Source organism: Saimiri boliviensis, chromosome 1 (assembly GCF_048565385.1).
Source record: "Saimiri boliviensis isolate mSaiBol1 chromosome 1, mSaiBol1.pri, whole genome shotgun sequence".
Taxonomy (NCBI): domain Eukaryota; kingdom Metazoa; phylum Chordata; class Mammalia; order Primates; family Cebidae; genus Saimiri; species Saimiri boliviensis.
Window position 1 is genome coordinate 115,569,306 of NC_133449.1, and position 14,595 is coordinate 115,583,900.

Genomic DNA, 14,595 nt, shown 5'->3' on the forward strand with positions numbered 1-14,595 from the left:
TCCTGCCTCAGCCTTCCAAGTAGCTGGGACTACATGCATGTACCATCATGTTCAGCTAATTTTTGTTTTTTAGTAGATGAGGTTTCACCATGTTGGCCAGGATGGTCCTGATCTATTAACCTTGTGATTCGCCTGCCTTGGCTTCCCAAAGTGTGGGGATTACATGCGTGAGCCACTGCCCCAGCCGTGTTTTTGCTTTTTTTTTTTTTTTTGAGACGGAGTTTCGCTCTTGTTACCCAGGCTGGAGTGCAATGGCGCGATCTCGGCTCACCGCAACCTCCGCCTCCTGGGTTCAGGCAATTCTCCTGCCTCAGCCTCCTGAGTAGCTGGGACTACAGGCACACGCCACCATGCCCAGCTAATTTTTTGTCTTTTTAGTAGAGACGGGGTTTCACCATGTTGACCAGGATGGTCTCGATCTCTTGACCTTGTGATCCACCCGCCTCAGCCTTCCAAAGTGCTGGGATTACAGGCGTAAGCCACCGCACCCGGCCACGTGTTTTTGCTTTTTAAAGAAACTTTGGGAAAATGTAATACAAAGTAAAATTTGACAAAACCTTTTAAAATAACAAGCTAAACTAAAACACATTTGTTTTCTTGCATTGGAAACTTACTGTCATGGTTAATTAGTTTTTGATCATTTTATAATTTAACGATTGTAATGTTTTAGTATACAGTCATGTGTCACTAAGTAACAGGGACACGTTCTGAGAAAGGCTTGTACTAAGTGATTTCATTGTTGTGTGAACCTCATAGAATATACTTACAAAAACCTAGACGGTATAGCGGTACCACACCAAGTTACATATGGTCTAACTTGTTGCTTCCAGGCTACCAACCTGTACTAAGTACTACAGGCGACTGTAACACAATGGTAAGTAACTTTGTATCTAAACATAGAAAAAGATACAATAAAAATATGGTATTGTAATCTTATGGGACCACCACTGTGTATTTGGGTCTGTCCTTGACCAAAACATCATTATATGGCACACTACTGTATTCTGTTCAGTCTTTTTAAAAAGGTTAGGGGAAGGGGGTGCTGGGAGGCAGGATACTATTGGCGATACACATTTAAATAAAACATTACTATTATAGATGTCCCAGATTCCTTATGTATTGGCCCATGACTGCCCAAAATCTGCTATCACACCCCAACCTGGGCAATGCAGTGGGATGGACAAGGGACAATGACTAGCAGCCCAGGAAATAGTTCCTTCATAAATACTCCATGGCCAGATACAGTGGCTGATGCCTGTAATCCCAGCACATTGGGAGGCCAAGGAAGGCGGATCACTTGAGGTTAGGAGTTCGAGACCAGCCTAGCCAACATGATAAAACCCGTTTCTACTAAAAATACAAAAATTAGCCAGGTGTGGCAGCAGGCACCTGTAATCCCAACTACTCAGAAGACTGAGGCAGAAGAATCACTGGAATCTGGGAGGCAGAGGCTTCACTGAGCTGAGATTGTGCCACTGCACTCTAGCCTGGGGCACAGAGTGAGAATCCATCCCAAAAAATTAAAATTTTAAAAAAAAAAGGACTCCTCCAGCACAGTCTCTCAGGACACAACATGAAGACTCTCCAAATATGTACACTGATAACTGGGATGGGAGGTGGGATGGAGAATGGCATCGGTCATTTGCCTAATAATGTAATGACATCAAAAAACCAGAGCACATAAAGCTAGGAACCCACATAGTCCCTTCAAAGTGGGCGGGGGGGGGGGGGGTTGTTACCACCTGCCTGCTTTTGGCCATCACAGGGGAACCAGACACAAAACAATGGCAGATTTTAATGGGCCTTGTTTGTACCGTTCACAGCAAATGATTATGTCAAGTCAACAAACCTTTAGTATGAATGCATTTTCATTAATGGTCTCCAATGTGGCTAAAGCTAAAGAATTTAGTGTCACAGTTTATAAACAAAGCTATGAAACTATTATCATTGACTGATGCTCCCAAACAATAAGCAAGCACAGACTGTACTCTGTGGCACCTTTTTCTGGCTGCTGCTATGCTGCTTGCTGCTGACTGTCTAAAAAACCCACGTTTGGAGGTAGCGGGGGACAGGGGATTACCACTGCCTCATAAAGCCTGTTCTAAATTTCTTTTTTTGGTTGGGGAGAGGGGAGGGGCCTGGGTTAAGTTGGATGTTCTGTCACATTCCTTCTCTGGGCTTCCTCTGTTTTTCCCAGTCAATGACCAGCCCATCCCATTCTTTTGATGACACCTATGTTCGCATCTCTCTCTCTCTCTCTCTCTCTCTCTCACACACACACACACACACACACAAACACACACACACAAATGCAAAGCAATGACCAGACACATTTTTTGAAAAGCAAAATGATAATTACTCTGGTCTTTAAAATATTTACTATAAAGCTACATTTTACAACTCTCAATAAATTAAATGAAGCCTGTGTGTGTGAGAGTCAAACCTCACCCACATATGAACAAAGCCCATTAACCATTACATACTTCACAAATTGGACTCTCTCTAAGCAGACTGAGCCCACAAGATAGATTTTGAATTTTAATTTTTCATCATTTTTTCCTTTCTAAAATGAAGTGCTAAATAGGTTATATATCATATTTCATTTGATTAAAAAAAACACGCTAGTGGTCTGTCTTTTCAAAATAATTTTTTAAATAATAATTTATACAGCAGAATAGTGTTGGGATCTGTGTGCCACCTAGTGGTAGTTTCTTTCAAAAGACCCACACCTCAAGGAAAAGTAACAGCCCATTGGAATCAAAGAACTTTATAAAAAGGTGGGCAGCACCATACCAGCCTCAGTCCAGGTCCCCTACAGATCTCTTGACTTCCTTTTCCTACTCCTGTGTTTCCTTTCCCTCCAAACTCCTTCTTCTGTAAGATGCCTCTCGTGCCTCACCCAGGAGATGTACCTGTATAGCTTATGGGAAAATGAGTTATCTGGTGAAGGGAGCTGGAACGTGAAGGATTAACTGGCTTCCTGCCACTGAGACACCCCCTGGGCACACAAAAGGCCCAACAGTTCACCTTTCAATGGTAGATGCCAGCATCTAACGATGACCCTGAGGAGCTCCCCATCACTGGTATCCCTTCATCCCATCAACAAGTACTTAATAAATTGCTCACAGTCTCCTATCTGATGCTTCTGTTGTGGGTCTACTTAACAAAGAACACCCCCTAAAACCAGGCCAGCGAAGTAAAATAACTCCTCCCAACTTCCCCATCTGTATACTGTTCCTCACTGCCAGGGTGCTGAAACAAACCCTTGCCTAACTGGCTCCTTAAATGGGTTTTGGTTTCCAGCTTTCTATAAAACATAATTGCCACAATTCAGGAAGCAATTAAGGGCCAGACACTGCTCTAGGCAAGTCAAAGACATTACTGCTAATCCTTTAACAACATGAAAGAACAGATGTGATCACCCTACTCTCTCCTACCCCGCTCCCCTGCCCCATTTTACAGGTGAGAAGCTGAGATTTCCACATTTAACTAACTTGAGCAAGAATTCCCCACCAGGAGGCGGCAGAGGCAAAATTCAAACATAGTTTCTAAACTCAAGACCAACTATTTCTGTGATAACTTAGGGAAGTAAACAGTAAAAATAAAGTAAAACAGTACTTTAACAGTAAAAATAAAGAAAAATTTATTTTTCTCTCTAAAACAATGGAACCCAGGAGGACAGCAAAATTTCCTTAAATTTGTTTTCATCATCAGTTTCCCTTTTATAAACAATGAAGCTGAGGCTCAGAGAATACTTACGGCATACTAATAATAGCTAACACTTAAATGATGATTACTTTGTGCCAGACCTAAGTGTGTTATACACATCTGGTTCCAGCCCTCATTTTTAACCCAAAGCTACTGTCTCTCAATACTACTTAACTGGATCATACTTTGACGTAGATCCTTAATAGAGTTTTAAAAGTTGAGTGAGCTGTACAAAATTGTTTCTTGAGCTTCTACCAATTTTTTTTTTTTTTTTTTTTTTTGAGGCGGAGTTTTCGCTCTTGTTACCCAGGCTGGAGTGCAATGGCGCGGTCTCGGCTCACCGCAACCTCCGCCTCCTGGGTTCAGGCAATTCTCCTGTCTCAGCCTCCTGAGTAGCTGGGATTACAGGCACGCACCACCATGCCCAGCTAATTTTTTTGTATTTTTAGTAGAGACGGGGTTTCACCATGTTGACCAGGATGGTCTCGATCTCTCGACCTCGTGATCCACCCGCCTCAGCCTCCCAAAGTGCTAGGATTACAGGCTTGAGACACCGCGCCCGGCTAAGCTTCTACCAATTTAAAAGCACTGTGGGGTTCCAGGTCCAGATGACCCAGTTCCACTTCATAAGTAGCAAAGTTCAGACTTGAAACCCAAATTTTGTAACCCCTGGTTTTCCCCTTTCCACTCTCCATGCTATCTCTCATCAAAGCAAATCAAGATAAGATAAACTGATATTTTATGCTTGCATATTTATTCCTCCCCCTTCCCACCCCCATACATTACATAGGAAAGAAATGAAACAACAAATGTCAAGTTTTTGGCATTCCTTTAGAATAGTGGTTTTCAAAATATGGGTCAGAATCCATAACTGGGTCATGAAATCAACCAGGTTTTTTGTTTGCCTTTTTTTTTTTTTTTTTTTTTTTTTTAACAGACGGGGTCTCACCCTGTTGCCCAGGCTGGAGTGAAGTGGCACAATCACAGCTCACTGCAGCCTCAAACTCCTGTGCTCAAGTGATCCTCCCACCTCAGCCTCCAGAGTAGCTGGGATTACAGGTTCTTGCTACCACATCTGGCCCAATCAGCATTTTTAAATAAAATAAATGCCACAGAGATATGTGCTATGGGTACTGTTTTGTGAAACTTTTGTTTCAATTCTATATATTTAATTGTATGTGTATATGAATCACAATCTAAAAGTGTGAACTCACTCCTTAAGAGGTCAACACCATAGCGTTCTAAAATAGTATTACTATTATTGTTGTGGAACAATAAACACCATACATCTGCCCAAGCAGCATCTCCAGTCATGTGTTCCATCTTTGACAGAGAAAGTGCTTGGCTGCCTTGTAATGTATACTGGCCAAGAACAACCCAGAACATAACAACAAGGTTAGGTTGAGTCTCCTAAGGAACATGCAGTCACTTCTCAAGGACCTGGCAGCCAAAGTCACTCTTAAATGGCTCAGGTCAAGAAAGGCATGAAACTGCCTTATTTGTACTCATCATGCAGACTCTGGGTTTCAGAATATATATGGTAGTTAATTCCTACTGCAGAAAAAGGGAGCAGGCAAATGATGTTTGTTTTTGTCAAATGGCCAAATTCTCTTGGCTTATTTGTTCTCCAAAGTGAAAACTACAAGAAAAGTGTCTCTGTGGAAAAAAAAAAAAAAATTCAGTATCTACCTTAGCCAGGAAAGTAAGATGGCAAAAAAGTGCTTACATAGGTTCTTTCACAGTTCTGTCCTTCCCACCTACAGCAGATAAGTGATTAGTGTTGGATAGTTATATAAGGTCTGAATGACGAACACACAAATTTTCTGTTAAACAAATAAGAGTCTAATTTGGGCCTACAAGGCAATAGTCATGGTTTCATAGCCTTCAAAACACAAGAAGCTATCTCATGTCCCTTTCCATTAAACAGACCAACCAGCAATCCACCATATCAAAATGTACAAGTGAAGCTTCCACAGCAGGTTGGACATTTACCAGAAGGTATCTGATATGACACAAAATTAGAGGGCGGGCACTACAAAAACGGTGTATCATCTCTCATTTTAATATGTACAATACATATAAATTAACAGGAAACCTGTAGCCAGCATTCCAGATCAAAACAACATTAACACAAAATGAGCAGTGGCATTACGAATGGTCATTGTGCTGAAAACCATTGCCAAGACACAAACAACAGCTATAGAAAGCAATAAAGAAGAAAATATAATAAAGCAGTTAAAAATAAAGGATCTGCTCCAAGAGAATACAAGAATTCCAATAAGCACCATTAAGTATTCAGTTAGTACTAAAGCTAGTACTTTAGTTAGTGCAATGGAGAAGTATCCAAATTCTATGAAGAGTGTAAGTTGTACCATTACTTTGCTTCAGCTCATTCTAAGTAAAACGCCTACTCCCTGAACCTCTCCCAAACCTTCTTGCCAATTTCTGAACAAATGACCTCTTCTAAAAACTTCTCTTGGATAAAATTTTTACAAAGGTAAAAAATTACTTATGGAGAAAATGAGGAAAGATGAAGTAAGATACTGTCTTCAGATGAGCACAACAGAAATCCTGCCAGTACTTGGAGAGCCTCTGGGCTTATCAGATGGTGTGGACATGCTTTTCATTGGCTCCTTTTTGTGGTGCCTACACAGAGTGCGCCTCAAGGATTTTTCCAAGTACAAAGAGATGTTCATTACTGATAAAGCCCAGAAAACAAACAGAAATTTTTTAATTTGAACAGTTTCAAGATTTGGGGGAACTTCCGTAAGGTTTTACAGCATGTTTGGTTATTTTATTAGACCACTATTACTGCAATAAAGTAAGAATACATAAAACATCAGCTTACAAGGTCTATGAGAGACTGAATTTCCTTCTGCAAGGAATATAAACTGAATAGCAAGTCCAGGCTTCATTTGCCAACACAGATATTTAAAGTCCCACTGCTTGGTTTTTTATTTTTTGGGGGAGGGGTGGTTTGAGACAAGAGTTTTGCTTTTGTTGCCCAGGTTGAGTGCAGTGGTGCAATCTCAGCTGACTGCAACCTCCACCTCCCCAGGTTCAAGCAATTTTCAGCCTCCTGAATAGCTGGGATTACAGGCGTGTGCCGCCAGGCCCAGCTAATTTTTGTATTTTTAGTAGAGATGGGGTTTTGTCATGTTGGCTAGGCTGGTTTCAAACTCCTGACTTCAAGTGATCTGCCCTCTTCGGCCTCCCAAAGTACAGGGATTACAGGCGTGAGCCCTCACGCCTGGCCCCATTGCTTGTTTGCTATAAAAATTTTAATACTTTGAATTGTTTGTTCACAGATTGCATATATAACTTCAAAAATAACCCTGCAGAAAGCAGTGCTAAGTGGGCAGAGCTGACATTCGCCAACTGTAATATGTTTTTAATGCTGTTACATGATTTCTTGCTGTGCATTTATGCAAAAGCCTAGCCGCTCTCATTCAGCAGGTGGCAGCAGACGCTGTAAGAGTGGCTGTGGAGTTCCACCATTTGCCAGCTCAGCAGATCCATCGCTGCTGCAGGCAGCTCTGGAGCCACAAGTGGCAGACCTTGGCAATATAACATGGCACTGTGCGGGCACCAGGCCATCTGTCACCGTCAGACTGCTGGGTCCCATTTTGGACATGGTTTCTGCTACTGGGCTAAAAAAAGAATCACACAATTATGTGATGGATTTGGATCCATTAAGGCAAAACAAATTACTTGCCCCCATGATTTAAATTGGTTTTCAAAATGGTCTATAAATTCTCACAGGTTAAAGAGAAATGAATGTGCATACTGAATTGAATGTTCAAAACTTGACTAAACATGGCACTGGCCAGTGCCTCCTTCTGGACCAGCAAAGGGCTTTACATTCAACACTTTAACCCAAGTGTGCTGGCATGCTTGGTGCCTTGAAGGGCATGCCATTACAGCTGTGATATAATTCCATCTACATCTTTGCCTTCCGGGAAAGCCACAGGCCTTAGAGCCACTAATGTAAGTCTACCCAAATGCCTTTCGCAGATCCTCCCTACTACTTCTCCACCTTCCAATAAAAGAAAAAAAAATCATCATGCAACAAAAACCCAACTTCAAAGATTTCAGCATCCAGTAAAAAAGAAATAAGAGGTGAGACTCACCATGGCCCAGAGGGGAAAGCTATACGGAAAGTCATCTGCAACAATAGGAACACGCTATTCCTGTGGTGGGGTAGTCAGGAGACCAGAGATAATGACACATCTCCGTTGTCAAAACAACACAGGCACATAACTACTAGATGGCTCTTCCGATATCTACACCACAGTATCAAGCTGGGACTGCTTAGCACATCTACTGCTGCACTTGGGAAAGAAGGGCAAGGTTAAGGTAATTTCTATGATGCCATTTAAATCTCTGTTCTACTGCTACAAAGCCAGTCCTGCCCCTTTTAGGGGCCCTGAGGCATTTCTGTTATTTGCTACTTCTCTCTTGGGTCATCCCAGGAAGGAAAGCAGTCCTTCCAGTTCAGTTACTGAAGGGCTCTGAGACTCCATATCAAGTAGAAGCAAGTTAAGGGCATAATATAAATGAATAAAATGATAAATGATGGCCGCCCAGGAACTAATGAGGGAAAAAATGCTTCTCAACAGAACCTCCCTCTTCTCCCAAATCCAGCAAAGCCCTATGCTACCCTTTAAGGTTGTAGAAGCAACTTTCCTTTGCAGGTCACAAGAGGGATGGGGAGAGGAATTGACTTACTCTGTACTGCTTACCTTACCACCCCCAGAAAACCAGGCCAGAGCCTGTGTCTAGTGAGAAGGCCATGATGCAGCAGGATGTGCCAGGCTGTGGTGGAAGGGCCTTGGCTGGCCATCCTTCCTCTCCACTTGTGGGAGGGTAGGGGAAGCAGGAGCAACAGAAGTCCAGCGGGGGAGGGAGAGCTGCCAGCCAACTGCTCTCAGACTACTGAGGTAACCCCAGGAGAGAAAGCAGGGATAGCTCTGAGCATTTTATCCCCTTCCCTCAACCATTCCAAAAAGCCCAGCATACCTGCTAGGGCTAAACTTTGGAGACACAAGAAAAGACAACATTCGGTAGAGAAGATGGTTCAATCTAGCTTCGCAATGGAATATTACCAGTGTGTCACAGTATGTTTGGCTTCAAAGAGCAGCAGAGCCCTCTCCTAACCCAATGTATAAATAGATCTAAAAAAATATTAATCTCATAGTCACTCTAAGGTGATGGGCAAGATAAGATAAGGAGGATACATTCACGGATGATAAAAAATGTTTCTGTATGTCTTTAGGTAACTGATTTCCATCTTGGAAATGGATTAATCCACATCCAAAGGGCTCAGGATGCTAAAACCGCACTGCAGTATAAAATGGGAATGCATCAATAACAGCCTTTATCATGACCAGCATTCCTTCCCACAGCTCCCAAAACCCACCCAACAAGAACCCACTAAGCAATCCTGTACTATTAAAGACACACACACACACACACACACACACACACACACACACATCCCTAGCTTTGTCAGATCTAGTGTCTTTTTCCCTTTAAAAAAAAGAAACAAAAGCAAGATATGGAGGCCATGAGCAGAAAAGCATAGCAGAGGTTGTGTCTCGGAGTCAGTCAGGTGGGAGCTGAGCAGTTTTGCCAGGTTGGTTTCTACAGAGCCCAGGATTAAGCCTCGAGTTCTACTTAGCAAGCACCAGGAGCGCTGTTAGTCAGGACAATGTTTGGGAACCAAGTCTCACATTTCCCTGCTGGTACACGGTGTCAGTCATTTACACTGCAGTCGAAAATCACAGCTCCTCCTGCTATGCAGCAATGCTTATGCTGATGGGATGGGAGCACCAATCATCACAGATCTGTCACAGAAAAGGGAGCTCTGGTATTGCTGCAGTTTCTTCTTATTCAGAAATTCTTCAAAAATAGATTTGTTCGGAGACTATTAAAACAAACAGAACCTTCCCTTTCGTAATTTTACATTCTCTTAAATGGAATTCATCAAGGCATTCCTCTGCTAACTAAATATTGGTGATTTCACACTCTCTAAAACCTTAATTAAGTTTGGAAACATTGTGACTTTACCCTGTCAGGGCTGAGGAATACAGCAGAAGGCACCACTCACCACTGTCACCACAGGTATGGAAAACATGAAACACTGCTTAGCTGGAGTGGCAAATACAGGCAACAGAAAGAGAGATGGTAAGACCATTATTCAAATACAAATTGCCTGAAACTGACAGGGAGCTAAAATCTTTAACCTAGCTCATCCTTACTGGGAAACAAAGAGGAGACTTTGCCCTGTGGGACCCCTTACACGTAGAGTTAAAGAGGTCATGATCCGCTGAAAGGACATGTCAGAATGCCTGGCTCCATCCTAGCTCACAGCACATGAATGTAACAACTCTGCCCATCCCAGGAGACTTCACCCTTCATGTGGAGCCAACACAATGGATCAAAATGCTCAACTTACAAGATAGATTTTATTTTTAAGCATGTGTTCATAAATGCTTATCATCTTCAATACAGGCCCAGGAAGATTCCTAACACAAACACAACTAAGTAAGTAATTTCTGGCACAGCTGAAAAGGAACATCTCTGTGACTTAGGTTGCTAAGGCAAAGACAAGACAGACTTTGCTGAGAGCTCAATCCATTAGATCAATCAGTCACCAGCAAGCCAGCAAAGAGAAAGAAATGGAGTCAGATGTAGACAGAGGCACAGCACAGCATAGATTAGGAGTCAGGTGCTCCAGATTTAGGGCAAAATTGACTGCTTTCCAGATGTGTGACCTTGAAAAAGTTATTTAACCGCAGTTAAGCCTTCCTTAACTATAACATGAGCTGACTGCACTAAACTCTAAAGCCAGTACCAGAACTCCAACTCCATGAGAGGTGGGAACAGGTGAGAAATCAGCACTGTCATTACCAGTATGACACTGTTCACTTGCAAAATAATCCATACCCTGAATCACAAAAGAAAGAAAAGAAGCTTTGTTTTTAAAGGTGGCCAACATATATATTTTATATATAAAATAACCAAAACCCACAAAGAGCTAGAATGAAAACCAGAGACAAATAACATAGTTTCATGGAAATGCTAGCTTCACCTCACTATAAATAAGCAACCTGTCCTTTGTTTTCTAAAAATTCACCCGATATTGGAAGGAGTAAATTTCTACACTAAAAAAGGAAAAGAAAGCATAAGGCAAGGCATTTCAGAAGTACTAATACAAAATATTTTAAATTTTATTTTAACCATATTTGCCATCAATTTCTTAAAAGCAACATTTGAAGCCATCTACATATAAGTGCTAATTAAATCTTTACTTCAGGAAAATCTAATATTTTAATCTTCTAACAATAAAAAGTGGCTGTAAATAGGCAAGGCAGTGTTCCTAAAGGTGTCTTCAAACTTAATTGAAAGAAAATAATCGTGCGGTCCACCCTGTATCACAGCGTTCCTGGTGACGCCATTTTACTCCTTCCTCTCTGCCATCTTAGTGCCACGGAATGTTTCCTAGCGAGCTGGCTGACATGCTTGCTTATCCACATTATGGTACTGCCAGAACAGTCAAAGGTTTGATATGAATACATTTTTTGTTGTAAAAAGAACCAATCCCTGACTCTTCACTATCAGCCAGGCTAAAATTTCATGAGAAAACTGAAGAGTTTTCAGATTGAAGAGATTCAGGAATCCCGTACAAGTACCAGAAAGGAGAGCCTTTTCCAAGCAGCCAAACTTGAGTAGACCATGGTGGAGGCAAAGAAAATAGGAAGAAACTAGGTCTTTGGTACTTCTCCCAGAATACTTAATACCTAGCTTTATCATAAACCTAGCAAAAGAAAAAAACACCAGGATCTTCTATCAAGTTTTACTGTAAAAATTTCAAAGGGAGGCTTTGTGAACCCCCCATGTCATCCAACTAAACATTTTATGCAAGCAAATCTGCAGTTAAAATGGTGTTCTAATTTGCTGACCTAAAACCCTGGCATTTCAAGGTGCAAGCCTCATAAGAACCAAGGAAAAAGAATCCCTTTGCATCCTACCATATATATAAACATGTTAAATGCTGTCCCCAGAATTAAAAAATTATGCTGAGATCTAGGCTTATTCTGTAAGTTAATATTTGTGTCACAGATATATGGATTTTGTAGAATTTAAACCAGGGCTTACAACTGAACCTTTCTATGTCAATGAAAAGGCTGATATGAAGAAAATCATTTTCTCTTTAGTTTCCAACATCTATTAATTAGGGAAGACAGCGTTGAGAAACTAGAATGAACAGGAGCTAGTGCAACAAGAGCTAGAAGAACAGCTGGCTTTATAAATTTGGTATCAAGTTAAAAGGATTCTCAGATACCCAGTTCTGTGGGTATCTGAGATTCAACTCCTGAAACAGCTAATAAAGCATGTTGAGCAAATTCTTCATGGTAAAGTATACCATAAAATACACTCACTATAAATTCTTCAGGGTTTAAAAGATAAAATTCTTCAGCCTTTAAAAGAAACATAAATCAAAGTTAAAATCCACTTGTTTCCTCTTAGTAACAATATGAAGGAACAAAGAAATAAGCCGGGTCAAATCCAATTAATTTTAAGAATCAAAATTTATAAGCTTACAATTACAAACAAGAGTTTTACACAAGCAGCTTTGAAGTCACAACTATTAATTAAGTAGAAGGCACTAAAAATTATCCCCATGAGAGTGCAAGCCTCAATATATTGATCTTTGAAAACAAAAATCTTGTTTTGTCAGAACATTTTTTCCTTGTGTATTTTAATCAGCAATTATAGGTCATTAACCTGGGAGCATTCTCATAAAACACAAGAGCCAAAATAAGACACTAAAATCCAGCAATTCTTTTCAGGAATGGAAAACACACTGCTTTTAAAAGACAGTGAAAAGAAACCTGAACTCTTTTAAATTTACCATATTCGGATTTCTTTTTTCTCTCATGTGTCATTTCCATTCATGACTCGTGATAAATTCATACTTCTTATTAACTTAAATTACTGATGAATAATTAAAATCGTGCTAAAATTACTCATAAAACCTATATTTCAAGTATACATATAACACCTGGTTTTTGAGAAATACATTAAAAAAAAAAAAAAAAAGATCCAAGAACCTGTGTTACACTTTTCATATTTGCAGCATTCATTTAAAAGTCTATTTTGCACATCCAACCAAATGCAGATTTTCACCCTTTCCCCGCTTTATGAGTACAAGAAATACTTACTGTAGACAAAAGAATTCCATTTTCTTTCTGGGAATATTCTCCACCTTCCTAAAGAACTCTTCTATACAATGTGCAAATTCATTTTCTTAGTTTTACAGTAACAAAGCTCCTGTGCCATAGAATCTAATGTAAATGAAATGGCCTTACAGCTGCCTTCAGAATCCAGCTCACCTCGACCATGATACAGCTAATTGTTAAAAATGGTGGCTGAGACATTTTCCATACATTAAATTAAGGAGCTCTGATGAAGGCGCTGGCATCCACCCACTTCAGACAAAGGAAAATAATTTGCAACTGTACCAAGGCATGGATAATTGAGTCATCTCCCATACAGGGTCAGTGTTAGAGGTTTCCTCCATCTTTACAAAATGCAAACCACATCTCATTGTCTCATCTCAGAAATCGATTCTTTGCAATGCTGCACTGGGTCAGAGTTTCAAAGGAATCTTAGTCATGGGTAAATCCAGAACTCCAATGCCAAGAGGAACTGAATTCTCACAGTTCCTCTCCCTCTGCTGAGCAGCTCTCCTCTATTCCCCAACTGACAGCTCCTCAAGTCTTCCTATTGTTAAGAGTAAAGAAAGTCCCATACCTCCAAAGGGAAATAAACGCCTCAACTAGGGTGAACAATTTCCAAGTACATGCTTCAGAAAGAGGTCAGGACCCCACAGGTCCCACAATACAAACACAATCCTTAGGATAAAAAGCCATATGCATCATCATATTTTGTTGTTGTTGCTTTTAAGGGAAGACAACAAACAAGCTGCTTTTTAATGCTGAATTAAATGTATTGTATCTTTGATATTAATCAAGGTATTAAAAGTATTATAGGCAACATTTATAATTTTATCACCCCCAAGATAATGCTTACATGACTTAGGAAGTTTTATTTCACTTACGCAAATTATATTCTCTATGCCAAAAATTTGAAATATATTTAAAGGACTCCTATCATATCTTTTGAGGTTGAATTTAAGAAATAAAAAAGAACCACCCCAATTTATATTTCCAATATTTAGCAAATACTTAGGAATCCTCATCTTTGGTGTTACTATTTAATTCTCATTTCAAGCCTTAGGCTAAAACATTTTCCATGAGATAGTTCAAAAAATCCCTAATAGTACTCTTTCCCTAATCACCAAATATACACACACACATTCATATTCTCTCTCTCTCTCTCTCTCTCTCTCTCTCTCTCTCTCTATATATATATATATATATATATATATAAAATCACCTACAATCCCACCCAAAGAAGGATCTGGCTTTAGCAAAGGAAATAAATTCTATTTTCATATTCCACCTCATACAAGAATTCTGTACTTGACATGTATCCCCTTTAAAAATTCTAAAGAAAGACCATACTACTTGCTACTTAAAGAAGTTCACAAAAATCCCAAATAACCAACTATTTAAATCTTTAAGCAAATGCTGCCCCACCCAATAGATTTCTAAAAGAAAAATATTAGAATGGCAAGACACAAATCTGAACAATTCTCCAAAGAATCAAGTACTTTTTCTATCAAATGAGTTAACTGCTTCCAAATTTATCTCAAATTTTCAAACAAACCAAGACCTTGTCTTTCAGAGGCACTGCAACAACATGCTGTCACTCTATTTAACCAGGGTGCATTTGTCTTAATTTCTTCACAAAACACAG

At 40.1% G+C, this 14,595-nt stretch overlaps 1 protein-coding gene across 3 annotated transcripts in view; it reads right to left on the reverse strand.

The window, feature by feature from the left end:
* NUP93 (nucleoporin 93) overlaps nt 1–14,595 on the reverse strand; it is a 117,613-nt gene that overhangs the window by 51,395 nt on the left and 51,623 nt on the right. The window contains exon 1 of one of the 3 annotated variants that reach the window (XM_003943467.4): nt 12,936–14,589. The exons of the other annotated variants lie outside the window; for them this stretch is intronic. The gene's annotated coding sequence lies outside the window, so the exon portion shown is untranslated. Of the gene's footprint in view, nt 1–12,935; nt 14,590–14,595 lie in introns of those variants that run through there. 3 annotated transcript variants of the gene reach the window in all.